The following is a 20,914-nucleotide window of genomic DNA, read 5'->3' on the forward strand; positions in this document are numbered from 1 at the left end:
CTCCAAGGTTGCTAAACCTCTAACTGAACTCCTCAAGAAAGATAAAAAGTTCGAATGGACCCCACAGTGCGAGTTCAGCTTTCAGGAACTGAAAAGACGCCTGACAACTGCTCCTGTACTGGTACCACCTAATTTCTCCAAGGACTTTATTATCTATTGCGACGCCTCGCGACAAGGACTAGGTTGCATACTCATGCAAGATCGTCAAGTAATTGCCTATGCTTCACGGCAATTACACCCCCATGAGGAAAACTATCCCACACATGATCTAGAGCTTGCAGTTGTAGTCCATGCACTTAAAACTTGGCGACATTACCTTCTCGGTAATCGTTGCGAGATCTTCACCGATCACCAAAGTTTGAAATATATCTTCACCCAACCGGATTTGAATCTCAGGCAAAGACGTTGGGTTGAGTTGATCTCGGATTACGACTTAGGAATAACTTACACCTTGGGCAAGGCCAATGTCATGGCTGATGCGCTAAGTCGTAAATCTTATTGTAACAACTTGATGTTACAACAAAGTCAACCACTTTTCCACGAGGAATTTCGTAAGCTTAACCTTCACATTGTTCCTCAAGGATTCCTATCCACCCTGGTGGCGAAACCGACCCTTATGGATCAGATCATAACCGCCCAGCGGTGTGAAAGGGGATATCTCGGATCAAGGAAAACATCGCTAGCGGAGTTGCTAAATGTTTTTTCCATGGATGAGCGAGGTGTTGTCTTCTTCGAGAACTTCTTGGTGGTTCCCAAGAAACAACATCTACGCCAGTTGATTCTCAAGGAATCTCATGAATCCCCTCTCACCATTCATCCCGGTAGTACTAAAATGTATCAAGACCTACGCCAGAGGTTTTGGTGGACTAGGATGAAGAGAGAAATTGCTCAATACATTGCTAGTTGCGACGTCTGCCGTCGTGTTAAAGCAGAGCATCAACGGCCTGCTGGCACCCTTCAACCTTTGGCTATTCCTGAGTGGAAATGGGATAAAATCAGTATGGATTTCATTACTGGGTTTCCCAGGACCAAGAGAGGGAATAATGCCATCTTCGTCGTAATCGATCATCTTTCCAAGGTGGCCCACTTTCTACCTGTTTGTGAGAGTATCACCGCTAGCCAGCTAGCTGATTTATACATCTCCTGAATAGTGTCTCTTCATGGTGTCCCATTGGAAATTAACTCAGACCGTGGGAGTCTCTTCACCTCTCTATTTTGGGAAAGTTTCCAAAATGCTATGGGAACTCGTCTCTCTTTTAGCACCGCCTTCCACCCCCAATCAAGTGGTCAAGTTGAGCGGGTCAATCAAATTCTGGAGGATATGCTCCAAGCTTCTGTCATCTCATTCAGAATGGATTGGGAGAAGTGCCTTCCATTCGCGGAGTTCGCTTATAACAACAGTTATCAAGCTAGCTTGGGCAAAGCTCCTTTCAAAGTTCTCTACGGACAAAAATGTCGAACGCCTCTTAACTGGTCAGAAACCGGGGAAAGACAACTCTTTGGCCCGGATATGATTCAGGAAGCAGAAGAGCAGGTTCGCGTCATTCGTGAGAAATTGAAAACAACCCAGTCTCGTCAAAAGAGCCAATATGATCGTAAACATAAGCTCATGACTTATGAAGTCGGCGAGAAGGCTTACCTTCGGGTTACTCCGTTAAAGGGAACCCATCGTTTCGGTATCAAAGGCAAATTGGCTCCTCGTTACATTGGACCCTTTCGCATTCTTGCCAAACGAAGAGAAGTTGCCTACCAATTGGAACTACCTCCGCATCTTTCCAGAGTTCACGATGTCTTCCATGTTTCTCAACTCAGGCGTTGCTTCACGGATCCTATCCGTGGAGTGCACCACGAAACGCTTGATCTACAAGATAATCTCTCGTATCGGGAATATCCCGTTCGTATCCCTGATCAAGCCGAGCGTACCACTCGATGCCATAACATCAAGTTTCTCAAGGTTCAATGATCACACCATTCCGAAAAGGAAGCCACATGGGAAAGGGAGGATCATCTTCAACTCGAGTACCCCACCTTCTTCCCAACAGATCCTAAATCTCGGGACGAGATTCTTTTGAGTGGGGGTGAGTTGTCACACCCTAGCAAGTTCATGCATTAGAGTGATTGCATCATGTTTAATTTTCCCAAAAAGATGAAATGGGGATGACAGAACCCCCAGCCCCCTTGGAACAACTAGGGTTTACTAAAAAACTTTTCAATGAACCTGAAATGCCCTTCTAAAAAGCCCACCCTTTTTGTTTTGGGTTAAAACCTTTGACAAAAATGGTGCACATTTTTCTAGGACATCTTAAGGTCATTGGATTAATCCATATAGTATTTGCATTTGGGCATTTAAATGGTATAAAATATTTTAGATGCTCTAATAATCATAAACTAAAATGTTTACTATTGGATATACTCTAAGCAGTAGCCATGATTAATTTTATGATTTTTGGAAATGCCCTGGCATTTTTAATAAAGCCCTAAAGATACAGAAATAATAGAAAATAAAAAAAACCATAAAAAGAGAGAGGGAAAGGAACTTACCTGGCGCAGCCCACCCAATCCACTGGCCGGCCCAGCACTCTGCTGGCACGTGCCAGTCATCGCCTACCTCTGCCAGTAGGCAGAGGAGGGACACGGCGCGCGCGCCCGAGCTCGCCACGCCACCTGGTTACCGCCTCGACGCCGCGCACGTCTCCTCGGTGCCGCCCCGGACTGCCCGACACCTCACACTCCCCCCCTGCTCTCTTCCTCGCTCCCCCGACGCCATGGCCAACGCAGGCCCGCGCCGTCGTGAAAGCTGCGGCCACCGCCGTCCACTCGTCGCCTCGCCGTGCCAAAAAGCTCCGCCGTCGTCCACTGCTTCGCCTCGACCCATCCCCGAGTGCTCGCTCGCCTCGGAGACGCTGCACCGAGCTCGTCCCGATCCGCCATCGCCGGAGATCCCCCTCGCCACCCTGCTCGATCCGGCTCTTCCCCGAGCTCGCCGTTCGCTCCCCTGCAACCGCTGTGAGCCCCTCTTCCTATCCCCTCCTCTCTCAAGCTCGCACCCGTCCCGTAGCTCCATTTCCCACCGTGGTCGAGAGCTTCTCGCCGCCGGCCATGGCGCAGCCATGGCCACAGCCGCGCAATCTCACAACGGAGCACCTCACCGTGCTCAGGAAGCCCCCAGGAGTCTAACGCACACACCCACTCGCCCTCCCGTGCATCGTAGCACCGACTCCGACCTCGCCCGAGCCCCGGCGATCGCCAAGGTCGACGCCGGCGACGACTCCGGCCACCCAGGCCCAACCACCTACACCACTCGACACGGATGAGTACCCGCATCACGTAGATGCCCTCCGCCGGCCAAATGGTCACCGGATGAGGAAACCCGCACCCCTCCGCTGTCCCTGGCCTTGCCGGTGACGAGCCCCAGGTCAACTCCGGCGAGTTTGACCCGGGTTGACCCCAGTTTGACCCCGCCTGAGTCAATGACATGTGGGGCCGCCTCCTAACTAAATTAGTTTATTTTTTAATTAGTGCTAATCACACTGTTATGGGTTAATGACCTCGCTAACTAACCCCCGTCTCATTAACATGTGGGCCCAGGGCCTAACTAACCTAGTTTAGTGCTAACAAAACACTAACTAACTCTGTTAGTTAGTTGTGACACTGACAGATGGGGCCCACCAATCAGGTTTGACCTGGGCTGGCGCCTTTGACTTGCTGACGTCACACTGATGCCAGGCTGACGCAGTAAATCCTTTTCTGGATTTATTCTTATATATAAAATTCCAGAAAATAACCAAAACTTCTAAAATTCATAACTTTTAATCTATAACTCGAAATGCAAAGATTTATATATGAAATTTGATCAAAAAAATTCAATCTTTCCATCTGTAATGGTTTCATGCATGAAAAAACACTTTAACCTTGCTGTTTAGGTGAAACAATATAATACACTTATAATGCATAAGAACTTAAGCTTCTATTTGAATCTTTGATTCAAATGGACCCATTTCAACTTGTTTCACATTGCATTAGGCAGGACACCCCATATTGCCATGTCATAGCATGCATCATATTGTTGCATATTGCCATGTGATGATTGTGTTCTGTGGTGTCCTTCGTGGTAGGTTCTGCCTCCGAGGATAATTCCGAGTATCCAGCTGAAGGGCAGTACCATACTACCACTTCATCAGGCAAGCAGCCCCATTGATCATATCGATACAATCCTATGTTCTCGCCTCTGCTCTCATTTACTGCATTAAGACAACAACGTTTCAAACTGCTGTGTGCTATGGTAGTTGAACCCTATCATTTGCATGACCTGTCATTGCCACAGTAACTAGATGAAACCCACTAGCATGTGTAGGAGTTGATTGAGCCATGTATGTGTTTCCTACCTTGCTATGCCTGCTATGCTTAGAGTTGAGTCAGGTCTGGTTCATCTGGCTGATGGGCTAGAGTGAAATGATTATGTCGGTAATGTGAGAGATGTGTTGAACATGATTTAGTAAAGGTATCGATGAGAGGCCATGTAGGAGTACATGGTGGGTTGTTTCATTGAGGTCGTCCCTAAGAACTAAGATCTGTATGTGTGACTTAAGAATCAGTTACTACCATGCATTGGGATCCTTAATTGACCCTCTCGGCTTCTTAATCACCCTAGTACTCTATCCAGGAGTTGCAACTAGTTGCTGGTGTTTGTAGGTTATGTGTTGGCGGCCGTGCATAGCGCTGACCCTAGGGGTGGGCTATGATGCGGTAGATACACCGTGGCACGGTGTACCGAGTCACCCGTTTGGTGTCTCGGGAACCCTGTTCACATCGTTCGGGGCCGTATGTGGAAACCTCGACCGGACTCCCTGCGGATGGAACCTGGATAGGCGATAAACCTGGACTAGAGACTTGAGTGTTTAGGTAGGTCGTGGCCGACACCCTCATTGGGCTTCTGCTTGAAGGTTGCCGAGTACATGTCGTGTAAACGACGGTGAGTGGTGAGAGCGTGTATGAAGAAGTACACCCCTGCAGGGTTAACATCATCTATTCGAATAGCCACGTCCACAGTAAAGGACTACTTGGTTGCCTATACAGTTCATAGACAAGTTAATGGTTACTACTAAAAGACTCAAGATAAGTGTGAGTACCGAGGATGGCCCTCTCATAGGATGACGAGGGAGGATCCCCAGTGGAGTATTGTGTTGGTGATTAGTGGACTCGTGTGCGAAAATTATTTTACTAGTGGTGTCTCGTAGGATCGCTTAGCCAAAAGTCAAAGTTGGCTTGCTGCAATAACTCCACCACCTTCTTGAGAATGAGCATGTATAGTAGGATCTATTGTAAGACTTGCTGAGTACCTTTGTACTCATGTTGCTTCAATTACTGTTTTCAGACGACAACACCGCCCCCTCCGATGGGTTCTATGTAGACATCGACGTCAATGAGTAACTTGCCACCCAGGTGGTGATCCTGGCCATGGAGGGCCCTATGTAGATAGACAGGCTTCGACAAGCCTTCTTTCTTTCTAGTATCTGTACTCTTACTATTTGCTTCCGCATGTGCTTGTATGCTTGTATGACTTGAGTGTCGGGTCATGTGACCCCTACCTGTATGAACATGTTATGTATGGCTCTCTGGAGCCTTTAAATAAAGTACTTGAGTTGTAGAGTTTTGTTGTGATGCCATGTTGTATTTGCACATATCGACCATATTATGTGTATGATTGAAATGCTTGGTATGTGTGGGATCCGACAATCTAGTTGTTTATCCTTGGCAGCCTCTCTTATGGGAAATGTAGTCTAGTGCTCCTTGAGCCATAGTAGTCCGCTACAGCCCGGTTCACCGGAGTCCTGCTAGCCCAGCACTACTGCTCAGGACACTTGACTGGCCGGCATGTGTTTCACTTCGTGCCTATGGCTGTCCCTTCAGGGAAATGTCACGCGGTGACATCCGGAGTCCTGCCTAGCCTGCTGCAGCCCGGGTTCCGCGGAGTCCTGTTAGCCATGTGCTAAAGCCCGGATTCACACGCTGTTGACCGACATGCTTGATGTGATTCATGTATGCCTGTCCCCATAGGTCTGTGCCGCTTTGGGTTCACGACTAGCCATGCCGGCCCGGGTCCTCTGTCATATGGATGCTAGCGACACTATCATATACGTGAGCCAAAAGGCGCAAATGGTCCCGGTCCATGCTAAGGCGACACCCGTGGGGATACCGTGTGTGAGGCCGCAATGTGATATGAGGTGTTACCGGCTCGATCGATGTGACTTGGAATCGGGGTCCTGACATGGCTTGATACGGGTGAACTCCTCTTCCTCACCCTTGAACAATTCGGATAGAATTTTCGCTAAAGCGGCAGCATTGTCCGGACCCTTACGCCCGCAGCGGGTGGTGTCATCTGCCCCGTTGTAACACCACAAGGGGTGCCCACGATATTGAAGTGGTTGCACTCCCCGCATTATGCAAATCGACATAACTTCGATTACTGTCAATCCTGATCGAGCCAGTGCTTTAATTCGGTTCATCAAATAGAGGGCTTCTCCATTGTCTTCCACCTGGGGGCTCCGTGGGCGCCAACTTCGGCGTTTCTTCAGAGGAGCATTGTTGAACTCAGGAAGACCCCGCCAAACAGGGTCCGAAAGGGGAACGTCCTCCATATAAAACCATTCTGAAGGCCAGTCTTCGGGTGACTTCCTCGGAGTACCGGACAGGTATCTGGTATCGGCGATGCGCCATATTTCGGCTCCGCCCACTTGATAAAGTGACCCCCTATGTGTGCGAGGGACGAGGCAAAATAGCCTTTTCCACAGCTCGAAGTGAGCCTCGCAGCCCAGGAACAACTCACAGAGAGCCACATAGCCGGCGATATGTAGGATGGAGGCGGGGGTGAAATTATGTAATTGGAGGCTGTAGAACTCCAGGAGCCCACGGAGGAACGGTTGAATTGGAAATCCGAGTCCCCTTAATAGATAGGGAACAAGGTAGAACCGTTCCCCCATAGAGGGACAGGGAAAGCTCTCCGCTTGCTCCCTGCCATTATAGGTGGCAAGCCCAGCTCGAACGGGCACCATGTACGCCAGAGGGAGAAATCCCTTAGTCTGCAGTTCGACTAAATGACTGTGTGAGACTGAACACCTCTCCCAATCACCGGGCTTAGGGATTTGGGGGCGGGAGGAGGAGCTGCGGAGGTCAGCCATGCTGGAATGGGTCTTTTCGGAACGCGCTCTGATGGACTCTCACTGGGGAGGATGGTATGGATCGGATCTAAGGATCCCCATCCCTTTAATAGACAATTTATTTATTTGGCCAGGGGGGCGAATGTAAAAACGCCCTGGCGCCTCGTATTCATTCAACGCGTGGGAGAAAGCCCTTATTGGGCACAGAAGCCCAGAGGTTCAAACATTTATGGGACCGGACACTGCTTTACAAACGTTCGAAGGATGGAGAAGAACCCGCCTTGCAATGCCGAAGACAATACTGCGCGCCGGACTCATCGTCATTGAAACCTGGTTCGGGGGCTACTGAGGGAGTCCTGGATTAGGGGGTATCCGGACAGCCAGATTATATCCTTTGGCCGGACTGTTGGACTATGAAGATACAAGATTGAAGACTTTGTCTCGTGTCCAGATGGGACTCTACTTGGCGTGGAAGGCAAGCTAGGCAATACGGATATGTATATCTCCTCCTTTGTAACCGACCTTGTGTAACCCTAGCCCTTTCCGGTGTCTATATAAACCGGAGGGTTTTAGTCCGTAGGACAACATACAATCATACCATATGCTAGATTCTAGGGTTTAGCCTCTCCGATCTCGTGGTAGATCAACTCTTGTAATACTCATATCATCAAGAATAAATCAAGCAGGACGTAGGGTTTTACCTCCATCAAGAGGGCCCGAACCTGGGTAAAACATCGTCTTCCCTGCCTCCTGTTACCATCCGCCTTAGACGCATAGTTCGGGACCCCCTACCCGAGATCCGCCGGTTTTGACACCGACATTCACCCTCGGGGCTGAGGGTATGTACCAGTAGCTATGTGTTTGATCTCTCTCTCTCTCTCTCGTGTTCTTGAGGTGGTACGATCTTAATGTATCACGAAGCTTTGCTATTATATTTGGATCTTATGATGTTTCTCCCCCTCTACTCTCTTGTGATGAATTGAGTTTTCCCTTCGAAGTTATCTTATCGGATTGAGTCTTTAAGGATTTGAGAACACTTGATGTATGTCTTGCATGTGCTTATCTGTGGTGACAATGGGATATCACGTGATCCACTTAATGTATGTTTTGGTGATCAACTTGTGAGTTACGTGACCTCGTGAACTTATGCATAGGGGTTGGCACACGTTTTCGTCTTGACTCTCCGGTAGAAACTTTGGGGCACTCTTTGAAGTTATTTGTGTTGGTTGAATAGATGAATCTGATATTGTGTGATGCATATCGTATAATCATACCCATGGATACTTGAGGTGACATTGGAGTATCTATGTGACATTAGGGTTTTGGTTGATTTGTGTCTTAAGGTGTTATTCTAGTATGAACTCTATGATAGATCGATCCGAAAGAATAACTTTGAGGAGGTTTCGTACCCTACAATAATCTCTTTGTTTGTTCTCCGCTATTAGTGACTTTGGAGTGACTCTTTGTGGCATGTTGAGGGATAGTTATATGATCCAATTATGTTATTATTGTTGAGAGAACTTGCACTAGTGAAAGTATGAACCCTAGGCCTTGTTTCCTAGCATTGCAATACCATTTACGCTCACTTTTACCACTTGCTACCTTGCTGTTTTTATATTTTCAGATTACAAAAACCTATATCTACTCTCCATATTGCACTTGTATCACCATCTCTTCGCCGAACTAGTGCACCTATACAATTTACCATTGTATTGGGTGTGTTGGGGACACAAGAGACTCTTTGTTATTTGGTTGCAGGGTTGTTTGAGAGAGACCATCTTCATCCTACGCCTCCCACGGATTGATAAACCTTAGGTCATCCACTTGAGGGAAATTTGCTATTGTCCTACAAACCTCTGCACTTGGAGGCCCAACCACATCTACAAGAACAAGGTTGTGTAGTAGACATCAGCCAGACCTCTAGGGTTTAGCCATTACGATCTCGAGGTAGATCAACTCTTGTAACCCTATACTCATCAAAGTCAATCAAGCAGGAAGTAGGGTATTACCTCCAACAAGAGGGCCCGAACCTGGGTAAACATTGTGTCCCCTGCCTTCTGTTACCTTCGATCCTTAGGCACACAGTTCGGGACCCCCTACCCGAGATCTACCGGTTTTGACACCGACATTGGTGTTTTCATTGAGAGTTCCTATGTGCTGTCGACAAAGGATTCGATGGCTCATTCGATCATCCATAATGATGTTGTTTTGGGGGAGATTTTTTTCCTGGGCCAAATTTTCGTATTTGGCGGCTTCGCACTGCGTGCCAACTCGATTGCCACCTCGAGCAAATCAACAGCTACACCCCGGGTCATCGGATCAGTTTTGGGAACCTAAACTATGTTGCTGATATCCGAGGAGATTTGATCTCCGAAGGATTCGCGGCCCCGATCACCGCTCCGGCCTTAGATCCGGAGCAGACTGTCAGGTCCGAAGACGGGAGTTTAGAGCTCGCCGGACTCTCTACAATTATGGAACTTGTTACCAAAGATCCGGAGGGGACGACGTCATTGGCTAACCCGAAGACGAACCGAACTCCCCTTATCACACAAGCATCGGATACCCCGTTGGGCCCTAAGTCTGCACTCTCGAGGTCCGCATCAAGCGGGCGCCGCCAGGAGGCTCCAACTCTGAACAGCCCCACGGACTCTCGTTTCTCTGTCCAACCCTCGCCTTTAAACGAGGCTCTGGACTTAATGCGATCACTCGCCTTTACAGAAGGATCGCTTCCGAACTATGCCTAGCCCAGACTAGGGGCTGAGAGCGGGGAATTTTACGTTCCACCCACCACCCACTTCATAGCCACTGTCGAAGATCTAACCGACATGCTGGACTATGCCTCCGAAGACATCGACGGTATGGACAACGACGTCAGAGACGAACAAGGCCAAAACCCTCCGTTTACCGGACGATGGATGGCCACCTCCACATACGACATGTACATGGTGGACACACCCAAAGAGGATGGCGACGACGGTAAGAAGGATCCGGTTGAGGACAAGCCTGCCGAAGCCCCTCCGAAGCATCAACATCAGCGGTGCCGCTCAAAATTGCATCGCGACAAAAACGGCAATACCGACACCAAAGACAATAATACTCCCGAGAATGCCGAAGACCCTGAAGCCCCTATAGAACCAACATCTGAACAGGATGATTGGGAGGATGGACAAGTAAACCCCGACAATCCTGTCGGGAACGAGGACTCGGAGGACAGTAACTACCTACCGAACTCCAAAGAGGAGACGACCCTCGGCAACGAAGATTTTATCATGCCGGAGGAACCCCTCGAACAAGAGTGCTTTAAGTGTCGGCTAATCGCCACTGCAAGAAGCCTGGAAAAGAAGCAGCAACAGCTTCAGGCTGATCAGGATTTGCTCAATGACAGATGGACTAATGTCCAGGCAGCCAAGGAATACGGCCTCAAACGCCCAACAAAGAGCTACCCGAAATGCAAGCTGCTACCCCAATTCGATGATGAGGCCCTGGAGCCCATACCGCCAACGCGTGGTGCTACTGATAGACCTGACCGACCACCACATGGCCGGGACAGAGTGGCAACGCAAGCCGAACACCAGCCCGTACCACCTCGTGATACGTCTCCAACGTATCTACTTTTACAAACACTTTTGCCCTTGTTTTGGACTCTAACTTGCATGATTTGATGGAACTAACCCGGACTGACGCTGTTTTCAGCAGAATTGCTATGGTGTTATTTATGTGCAGAAACAAAAGTTCTCGGAATGACCCGAAACTTCACAGAACATCTATTCGGAAATAATAATAAAATCCTTGCAAAAGAGGAAGACCATGGGCCCACCACCTGTCCACGAGGGTGGGGGCGCGCCTGCTCCCATAGGGCGCGCCCCCAACCTCGTGGGCCCCCTGGAGCTCCTCCGACCTCAACTCCAACTCTATATATTTGCTTTCGGGGAGAAAAAAATCAGAGAGAAGAATTCATCGCATTTTACGATACGGAGCCACCGCCAAGCCCTAAAACCTCTCGGGAGGGCTGATCTGGAGTCCGTTCGAGGCTCGGGAGAGGGGAATTCGTCATCATCAACCATCCTCCATCACCAATTTCATGATGCTCACCGCCGTGCGTGAGTAATTCCATCGTAGGCTTGCTGGACGGTGATGGGTTGGATGAGATCTATCATGTAATCGAGTTAGTTTTGTTAGGGTTTGATCCCTAGTATCCACTATGTTCTGAGATTGATGTTGCTATGACTTTGCTATGCTTAATGCTTGTCACTAGGGCCCGAGTGCCATGATTTCAGATATGAACCTATTATGTTTTCATCAATATATGAGAGTTCTTGATCCTATCTTGCAAGTCTATAGTCACCTATTATGTGTTATGATCCATTAACCCCGAAGTGACAATAATCGGGATACTTACCGATGATGACCATAGTTTGAGGAGTTCATGTATTCACTATGTGTTAATGCTTTGGTCCGGTACTCTATTAAAAGGAGGCCTTAATATCCCTTAGTTTCCGTTAGGACCCCGCTGCCATGAGAGGGTAGGACAAAAGATGTCATGCAAGTTCTTTTCCATAAGCATGTATGACTATATTCGGAATACATTCCTACATTACATTGATGAACTGGAGCTAGTTCTGTGTCACCCTATGTTATGATTGTTACATGATGAACTGCATCCGACATAATTCTCCATCACCGATCCATTGCCTACGAGCTTTCCATATATTGTTCTTCGCTTATTTACTTTCCCGTTGCTATTGTTACAATCACTACAAAATACCAAAAACATTACTTTTGCTACCGTTACCGCTACTATCATATTACTTTGCTACTAAACACTTTGCTGCAGATATTAAGTTTCCAGGTGTGGTTGAATTGACAACTCAGCTGCTAATACTTGAGAATATTCTTTGGTTCCCCTTGTGTCGAATCAATAAATTTGGGTTGAATACTCTACCCTCGAAAACTGTTGCGATCCCCTATACTTGTGGGTTATCAAGACTATTTTCTGGTGCCGTTGCCGGGGAGCATAGCTCTATCCTTTGAGTCACTTGGGATTTATATCTGCTTATCATTATGAAGAACTTGAGAGATCCAAAAACCAAGATTTATCCCTTAACTACGAGGGGAGGTAAGGAACTGCCATCTAGCTCCGCACTTGATTCACCTTCTGTTTTGAGTAAGCTTGCGACACCTAAACCTGCTTCTGCTATTCGTTCTGATATGTCGCATGTTATTGATGATGTCACTTCTGCTATGCATGATACTTATGATGAAACTACTTCTATGCCTGATACTACTGTGCCACTTGGTGAATTTCTTGATGAACAACTTGCTAGGGTTAGAGAGAATGAAAATATTGAATATGGTAATATTGATGAAAGTGATGATGAAGACTCACCTGTTATTCCTGAGGGTTATGTTTTTGAAAAAGAAGCTGCTTTAGCTATTTTAGCTTGCAAAGATAGATACGAACTCAAGAGGTTATTAGCTAAATGGAAGCAGCAATCTCTTAATGCTAGAATGAAACCTGACCCTGCTTTTGCTACTTCACCTATCTGTGTTACTGATAAGAATTATGAATTCTCTGTTGATCTTGATATAATTACTTTAGTTGAATCTGATCCTTTTCATGGCTATGAATCTGAAACTGTTGTGGCACATCTTACTAAATTAAATGATATAGCCACCCTGTTCACTAATGATGAGAGAACTCGCTACTTTTATATCCTTAAAATATTTCTGTTCTCATTAAAGGGCGATGCTAAGATATGGTTTAATTCTCTTGATCCTGGTTGTGTGCGTAGTCCCCAGGATATGATTTATTACTTCTCTGCTAAATATTTCCCTGCTCATAAGAAACAAGCTGCTTTAAGGGATATATATAATTTTGTGCAAATTTAAGAAGAGAGTCTCCCACAAGCTTGGGGGAGGCTTCTCAAGTTACTTAATGCTTTGCCTGATCATCCTCTTAAGAAAAACTAAATACTTGATATCTTTTATAATGGACTAACCGATGCTTCCAGAGATTACCTGGATAGTTGTGCTGGTTCTGTTTTCAGGGAAACAACACCGGATGAAGCTGAAATTCTATTGAATAATATGTTGAAAAATGAAAATAATTGGACACTTCCTGAGCCAACTCCTGAGCCTATTCCTAAACCAACTCCGAAGAAGAGGGGTATTCTATTTCTCAGTCCTGAAGATATGCAAGAGGCAAAGAAATCTATGAAAGAAAAAGGTATTAAAGTTGAAGATGTTAAGAATTTACCTCCTATTGAAGAAATACACGGTCTTAATTTACCGCCTGTTGAAGAAACATATGATCTTAATCCTTCACCTATTGAAGAAACTCATGGTCTTGATAACCCGACACAGGGAGTAAAGGTAAATTCTCTCTATAGATATGATAAAGCGGAAATCCCATTTACTAAGTTTGCTAGCCCATGCTTAGATGAGTTTGATAAATTTATGGTTAAGCAAGAAGACTTTAATGCTTATTTTGGGAGACAATTGAAATACAATTCAAATATGCTTGAACACTTGGGTGATTATATGGCTAACGTCAAAGGTGAACTTAAACTTATCAGTAAACATGCTTCTATGGTTACCACTCAAGTAGAACAAGTACTTAAGGCTCAAAATGATTTGCTCAATGAATTGAATAGTAAGAATAATGATAATGTTGTTAGAGTTATGACTAGAGGTGGTAGAATGACTCGGGAACCTTTGTATCCTGAAGGCCATCCTAAGAGAATTGAGAAAGATTCTCAGAGAAATAATATAGATGCACCTAGTCCTTCTAAAAGGAAGAAAAATAAAAATGATAGGACTTTGCATGCTTCTAGTGAACCTGTTATTGAAACACCTAAGAATCCAAATGATATTTATCTCTAATGTTGAAACACAATCTGGTAATGAACCTAAAACTAGTGATAATGTTAATGATGATGCTCAACCTAGTAATGATAATGATATAGAAATTGAACCTGCTGTTGATCTTGATAACCCACAATCAAAGAATCAATGTTATGATAAGAAAGACTTTGTTGCTAGGAAACACGGTAAAGAAAGAGAACCATGGGTTCAGAAACCTATGCCTTTTCCTCCCAAACCATCCAAGAAAAAGGATGATGAGGATTTTGAGCGCTTTGCTGAAATGATTAGACCTATCTTTTTGCGTATGAGATTAACTGATATGCTCAAAATGAATCCTTATGCTAAGTATATGAAAGATATTGTTACGAATAAAAGAAAGATACCGGAAGCTGAAATTTCCACCATGCTTGCTAATTAAACTTTTAAGGGTGGAATACCAAAGAGACTTTGAGATCCCGGTGTACCAACTATACCATGCTCCATTAAAAGAAACTACGTTAAAACTGCTTTATGTGATCTTGGAGCCGGTGTTAGTGTTATGCCTCTCTCTTTATATCATAGACTTGATTTGAATAAGTTGACACCTACTGAAATATCTTTGCAAATGGCTGATAAATCAACTTCTATACCTGTCGTTATTTGTAAGGATGTGCCTTTTGTAGTTGCAAACGTTACTATTTTAACGGACTTTGTTATTCTTGATATTCCCGAGGACGATAGTATGTCTATTATTCTCGGAAGACCCTTTCTGAATACTGCAGGGGCTGTTATTGATTGCACTAAAGGCAATGTCACCTTTCATGTTAATGGTAATGAGCATACGGTACACTTTTCGAGGAAACAACCTCACGTTCATAGTATCAACTCTATTGGGAAAATCCCATCGATTATATTTGGAGGTTTTGAATTTCCTCTTCCTACTGTCAAGAAGAAATATGATATTCTTATTATTGGGGATGTGCATATCCCCATTGAGGTAACATGGTGTTATTCGAAATTTCTCCGGTTCCATGTTATTCGGAATGAGTTCGTTAACAAGACTTGATCAACCTTGTTAGTGGATTCCTTTTGATGATCATGAGATGGATGAAACTAGAAGGCACAACCTTCTGTACCCTCCTTTTACTTTCTGTTATTTATATTAAATAAAATAAAAATAGTATTTTTCTGTCTGTTATCTGATTTATCCGTGCAATATAAAAATACCCCGAAAATAAAAGTTCTCCAAACGCCCTGAAATTTAAATATGATTTTTTCTGGAATATTTGAGAATATTTGGCACTAAGAACACAGCAGGAGGAGCTGGCACCTGGCCACGAGGGTCAGAGGCGTGCCCTACCCCCCTGGGCGCGCCCCCTGCCTTGTGGGCCCATGGTGGCCCTCCTCCACTTATCCTTGCACCCACACACTCCTTCTTCCTCCCACAAACATGAATATGCAGCTTAAACTCGAGTCCAAGCTCATTTTGCTGCCATTTTCGATCTCCTTGCTCAAAGCACCTCTCACAAAGCTGCTTGGGGAGATTGTTCCTTGGTATGTGACTCCTCCATTGGTCCAATTAGTTTTTGTTCTAGTGCTTTATTCATTGCAAATTTGTGCTGCTTAGGTGACCCTATTATTGAGCTTGCATGTCAAATTTATATGGTCAAAAGTAGTTGTGATGCATGATATAGGCTCTAGGCACTTATAGGAGTAGTTGCTATCAATATTATTGAGCTTTGTTCACTTTTATTTTGAAGTTACTAAAAATTTCAGAATTTTTCAGAAAATAATGAAGAGATTTTTGAGGGGCTCATCAAGCCGAAGCTCGAAGGAAAAGGCACAGAAGCCCAAGTATAATATGCCTCGCACCACGGAGGTTCGGCCGTGTGAATGGCCTTCCGATGATTTCTTGAGAGCAGCCGGGATTTATGATGATTTTTATGAATTGGCTGAGAATGCAGGCCTCACCGCCTTCCTCCACGACCAACGTGAGGAGTATCTCTTACTCACAAATATCTTTGTGCAAAACTTTCATTTCCATTCTAGGAGCTCACCACCTACGGTGGAGTTTTATTTATATGATGAGCATAAGGAGATGTCACTTTATGATTTTTGTCGGGTTTGTTTGGTCCCTTTCGAGGGCACGACAGAGGAACCACACCGCAGCGATGTGGATGGGTTTATTGATACCATCACTGTAGGGGAAACGAGGAAGGTTTCTGATGCACGAATCACTAGCATACATTTTCCTGTTTTACGCTACTTTGCAATATTTGCTAGTCGTTGCTTAATTGGTCGCGGAAACTGCGGAAACCTTAGTGTTCCTGATATTATTATTTTGTTCCACGGTTTATTCAGTGATAACTTTGTTAGTATGGGTGGTATTATTGCTAAACGGTTAAGTCTGAACCGTACAAAGGGCCCCATATTTGGAGGCATCTATGCTTCACGCCTAGCTGCACATTTTAACATACCTATTAGGCATTATGAGAAGGAAGAAAAATTGTTGTCTCGTGTTTATTTAGATTATAAGAGTATGGTAGCACACGATTTTATTGTTAAGAATAGGGAAGGGGAGCTTAAATACAAATTGTTCTTTGATAAACATCATCCTGAGACTATTACCCTGCCTGCTCCTTCCTTGTTTGATTTATCTGCAAGCCAGTACCTTGTTCCGTTAGAGGCTATTCACGCCTATCGGAACCCTACATCAGCCACAGAGCCAGAGCCGGAACCACAAGTTGATCCTCCACGACAGTCTAATTACCATTGGGATCCGGAAATGATTGCCAACCAGTGGTAGTCGGAGTCTTCTTCTTGGCAGTACGACCCCAACTATTACTATGGATATCAGCCAAGCCAATCGTGGCCATAGACCAACTTAGGCCAAAAGTCTAAGCTTGGGGGAGTACGTATTCCTCACCAACATTACATTCACGTTCACACACTCATTGCTAGATGTCGGTGCTCATACTTTTTCATTGTATCATCCATGCTAGTTTATTTTCCTTTTTATGCTCTCTTCTTGTGTGTTTGACAAACCTTAAGAAAAACCAAAAAATTAGTTGTAGATTTTAGCTAGTCTTAATTTCCATGCTTGTAGTAGTAATTAAAAAGAAAACCCAAAAAGATTTCCTGTTCTTCTTTTGCTTGTTGGGAGCTTTCCCCTGTAAATAGTTTTATTTCTTTTCTTTTCTTTGTGGGTCGATAGGAGAAGACCATAATTAAATTGATGAAGTAGCTCTTATATGCATTATTGTTGATCTGACAAAATAGCCCATATTGCCTTGTCTTCTCCTGTTTATTGAATGCTTGCAGATTCCAGCTTAGTCCAATGCACGTGCGCTATTATTATTATTCACACTATTTGGTCGTGCAAGTGAAAGGCAATTATGACGATATATGATGGACTGACTGAGATGAGAAAAGCTGGTATGAACTCGACCTCTCTTGTTTTTGTAAATATGATTAGTTCATCGTTCCTGATTCAGCCTATTATGAATAAACATGTTTGCAATGACAACTAGAGATCATAGTTTCTTGTGCCATGCTTGATTAGCTAGGAGCTTATAATGGTTTACCTTGCGTGCCAACATGCTATTAAAATGGTTGTGATGTGGTATGATAGGGTGGTATCCTCCTCTGAATGATTTAAGTGACTTGACTTGGCGCATGTTCATGCATGTAGTTGAAAAAAAATCAACATAGCCTTCATGATATTTATGTTCATGGTGGATTATATCCTACTCATGCTTGCATTCGATGTTGATTAATTTTAATGCATGTTCATGACTGTTGTCGCTCTCTAGTTGGTCGCCTCTCAGTCTTCTGCTAGCCTTCACCTGTACTAAGCGGCAATACTGCTTGTGCATCCAACTCCATAAACCCCAAAGTTATTCCATATGAGTCCACCATACCTACCTATATACGGTATCTACCTGCCGTTCCAAGTAAATTTGTATGTGCCAAACTCTAAACCATCAAATAAATATCCTATTTTGTATGCTCGAATAGCTCATGTATCAACTAGGGTTGTCCGTATCTTCCATGTTAGGCGGGTTATTCTCAAGAGGAGTGGACTCCGCTCCTCACTCACGAGAAAGTAGCTGGTCACCGGGATGCCCAGTCCCATGCTTTATGCAAAATAAATCAAGATAATTGCAAACAAAACTCCCCCTGGGATTCTTGTTAGTTGGAGGCACTCGTTGTTTCGAGCAAGCCATGGATCGATGCTTGTTGGTGGAGGGGGAGTATAAACTTTACCATTCTGTTTGGGAACCGCCTATAATGTGTGTAGCATGGAAGATATTTCCATCTCTTGGTTGTTATGTTGACAATGAAAGTATACCGCTCAAAATATTATTCATCTCTATTTCAAAACCGAGCTCTGGCACCTCTACAAATCCCTGCTTCACTCTGCAAAGGGCCTATCTATTTACTTTCATGTTGAGTCATCATCTTCTTATTAAAAAGCACCAGTTGGAGAGCACCGCCGTCATTTGCATTCATTATTGTTAGTTTACATTGAGTATGACTTGACTGGATCTCTTTTACCATGAATTACAATGTCTAGTCAGTCCTTAATCTTTAAAGGTGCTCTGCATTTATGTTTTGCGGTCTCAGAAAGGGCTAGCGAGATACCATCTTGTTATATCATATTATGATAGTTTTGAGAAAGTGTTGTCATCCGAGATTTATTATTATTGCTTGCTAGTTGATTATGCCATTGATATGAGTAAACATGAGACCTATGCGTTATTGTGAATATGGTTAGTTCATAATCTTTGCTGAAAACGTGAATGCTGGCTTTACATATTTACAACAACAAGAGCAAACAGAGTTTGTAAAAGTTTTTCTTTATCACTTTCAGTTTGTCAAATGAATTGCTTGAGGACAAGCAAAGGTTTAAGCTTGGGGGAGTTGATACGTCTCCGACGTATCTACTTTTCCGAACACTTTTGCCCTTGTTTTGGACTCTAACTTGCATGATTTGAATGGAACTAACCCGGACTGACGCTATTTTCAGCAGAATTGCTATGGTGTTATTTATGTGCAGAAACAAAAGTTCTCGGAATGACCTGAAACTTCACGGAACATCTATTCGGAAATAATAAAAAATCCTTGCAAAAGATGAAGACCAGGGGGCCCACCACCTGTCCACGAGGGTGGGGGCGTGCCTGCACCCCTAGGGCGCGCCCCCTACCTTGTGGGCCACCTGGAGCTCCTCCGACCTCAACTCCAACTCTATATATTTGCTTTCGGGGAGCAAAAAATCAGAGAGAAGAATTCATCGCGTTTTACGATGCGGAGCCGCCGCCAAGCCCTAAAACCTCTCGGGAGGGCTGATCTGGAGTTCGTTCGAGGCTCGGGAGAGGGGAATTCGTCATCATCAACCATCCTCCATCACCAATTTCATGATGCTCACCGCCGTGCGTGAGTAATTCCATCGTAGGCTTGCTGGACGGTGATGGGTTGGATGAGATCTATCATGTAATCGAGTTAGTTTTGTTAGGGTTTGATCCCTAGTATCCACTATGTTCTGAGATTGATGTTGCTATGACTTTGCTATGCTTAATGCTTGTCACTAGGGCCCGAGTGCCATGATTTCAGATCTGAACCTATTATTTTTTCATCAATATATGAGAGTTCTTGATCCTATCTTTCAAGTCTATAGTCACCTATTATGTGTTATGATTCGTTAACCCCGAAGTGACAATAATCGGGATACTTACCGGTGATGACCATAGTTTGAGGAGTTCATGTATTCACTATGTGTTAATGCTTTGGTCCGGTACTCTATTAAAAGGAGGCCTTAATATCCCTTAGTTTCCGTTATGACCCCACTGCCACGGGAGGGTAGGAAAAAAGATGTCATGCAAGTTCTTTTCCATAAGCATGTATGACTATATTCGGAATACATGCCTACATTACATTGATGAACTGGAGCTAGTTCTGTGTCACCCTATGTTATGATTGTTACATGATGAACTGCATCCGACATAATTCTCCATCACCGATCCATTGCCTACAAGCTTTCCATATATTGTTCTTCACTTATTTACTTTTCCGTTGCTATTGTTACAATCACTACAAAATACCAAAAGCATTACTTTTGCTACCGTTACCGCTACTATCATATTACTTTGCTACTAAACACTTTGCTGCAGATATTAAGTTTCCAGGTGTGGTTGAATTGACAACTCAGCTGCTAATACTTGAGAATATTCTTTGGTTCCCCTTGTGTCGAATCAATAAATTTGGGTTGAATACTCTACCCTCGAAAACTGTTGCGATCCCCTATACTTGTGGGTTATCACCTCGCCGTAAAGGCAGAGGAACAATGGCTCCGGGATACACCTACGACCTACAACGGGACCTGGACAATAGAGCCGGTCAGACCCGATCAATCTACGGATCACGGGGCCGTGCTCCAGCATGGGAAAACGGTCATCAGGCCTGGCGCGACAAGGACAATCTCACCCGGGCCAAAAACCGCATTCGGACTTCATCTGAACTACGTCACGACGCGGCCCAATACAGAGGCGCCGCACACCCCCTATGCTTCACCAATAAGGTAATGGAGCACCGGTTCCCAGAAGGGTTTAAACCCGTGAACATCGAATCATATGATGGTACAACAGATCCCGCAGTATGGATTGAATATTTTCTTCTCCACATTCACATGGCTCGTGGTGACGATTTACATGTCATCAAATACCTCCCCCTAAAGCTTAAGGGACCAACTCAGCACTGGTTAAATATCCTCGCAGAGAACTCTATTGGAAGCTGGGAAGACTTGGAAGAGGCCTTTAGAGACAACTTCCAAGGAACTTATATCCGACCTCCGGATGTCGATGACCTCAGCCATATAGTCCAACAACCTAGAGAGTCAGCCAGAAAATTATGGACTA

The sequence above is a fragment of the Triticum urartu genome, chromosome 6 (assembly GCF_003073215.2).
Source record: "Triticum urartu cultivar G1812 chromosome 6, Tu2.1, whole genome shotgun sequence".
Taxonomy (NCBI): domain Eukaryota; kingdom Viridiplantae; phylum Streptophyta; class Magnoliopsida; order Poales; family Poaceae; genus Triticum; species Triticum urartu.